Source organism: Notamacropus eugenii, chromosome 5 (genome assembly GCF_028372415.1).
Source record: "Notamacropus eugenii isolate mMacEug1 chromosome 5, mMacEug1.pri_v2, whole genome shotgun sequence".
Lineage (NCBI taxonomy): Eukaryota > Metazoa > Chordata > Mammalia > Diprotodontia > Macropodidae > Notamacropus > Notamacropus eugenii.
The window spans coordinates 24,897,108-24,898,779 of NC_092876.1; the positions used below are offsets into that span (position 1 = coordinate 24,897,108).

At 38.3% G+C, this 1,672-nt stretch overlaps 1 pseudogene; it reads right to left on the bottom strand.

The window, feature by feature from the left end:
* Positions 1-284: 284 nt before the first annotated feature.
* Positions 285-751, bottom strand: LOC140508541 (riboflavin kinase pseudogene; annotated as a pseudogene).
* Between the last annotated feature and the right edge of the window lie 921 nt (positions 752-1,672).

Consider the following 1,672-nt stretch of genomic DNA (forward strand, 5'->3'; position numbering starts at 1 on the left):
TATTTCCATCATAAAAGCTTAAGATCCTTTTACTGTAGTCTGTTTCAAGAAGTTTTGTAAAGTTCAATATACTAAAAAAAATCTTGATTTTTAAAAGAACCTTTTTGATACTGGTGCATGATGGGTTTATTGTAAGGCTAATTTAAGCATAAAATGGCTAATTGTGTAAACTAAATCACAGCTATTGGAAAAATTTTCTTCAGCTAAGCAAACACAAGGCTGCAGCAATGATGAAGAGTTGTGGAATACAAGGAAAAAATGAACATGTAAATAAAATGACTTGATCAGTGATCATTCTTTACTCTACTTTCTGGAATATGGAAGAAATTATCTTCTTTGAGTTTCAAATATTCTGGTAAATCCAGGTGTCTCTTAGCTTCTTCAATATCATCTTGAATTGCTGAAATAAGGTCATCAATTGAACTCAAGTTTTTTCCTGGTCTGAGAAGCCAGAAATGACTAAACTAAGGATTTGCCCGTAGAAATCCTCTTTGAAGATATGTATAATAGTGAGTTTCTACAGATTTTTTAGTATTCTTGTAGTATGGGTTCCATCTTATCCTTAAAACCATCTTATGGACATCTCTAGTTCATCAGAGGTTCAACCATAGCAGATTCCAGTAGAAAAATCACTTTGAAAATTATGTACTGTTTGGTCAGGAAAGTTAGCTGTGGGAATGCCAAGCTACTTGGAGTCATGTCCGAAGGCCCTCACCACTTTACCCTGGCAGAAATAAGGCATGTGCTTCATCCTGTCACTGGCTCTGGGCTCCAGGGTTTGACACAGGTGAAGAGTCGGGGGAACAGCCATCGAACTCAGGACAGCAGTTCTCCACCCTGGTTAGGAGTGGGATGGGGGATTACTTAGGGCACGAGGCAGGTAGGTGACCAGGGGTGAGTTTAGAGGGTGAGACTCACGGCCAAAGGCCCCTATCCAAATGCTGCAGGTGAAGGGCTCAAAGCAGAGCCTCTGCACACCACTGACCCAACAGAAGCCACAATCTCATGCACCATTTTTGATCACCACTCCTACTCTAGAAAGACTTACATTAATTTAATAATAATTATAATAATTTAATATAACAATTTGATAATAATAATAATAATTAATAATAATACATCTGATTTCATTAAATGTCTTGTGTTGATCATTTGAAGTCAAACTGTTTTTATTTTTGAAAGAATTCCCTGGATGGGTTTTGAACCATGCTGACCAAACCTGCTTGACCCTGCTGACTGAAAATACCACCCCAAGCTCAGGAAGCAGTAAGGGCACCCAGAGTCATTTGGGGAGCAGGGAGTGACAAACCATGCTATGCAAGTTTTTCCATTGCAGCACCACACTTCTGCCTTATACTGAGCTTGCTCACCACTCAATTCTCTAGTTTTTTTTTTAAGACAAAATACATAATTTTAGTTTTCAACATTCACTTCCATAAGATTTGAATTCTAAATCCCTCCCTTCTCTCTCTCTCCTGCAAGATGGTGTGCAGTCTGACATAGGCTTTACGTATACTTTCAGATTAAACATATTTTCACATTAATCATGTTGTAAAGAAGAAAAGTAACCAAGGGGAGGCACCACTGAAAAAGCAAACAAACAACAAAACAGAGTAAATAGTCTGCTCCTCTCTGCATTCAGACTCCACTGTTCTTTGTCTGGATGTGGATG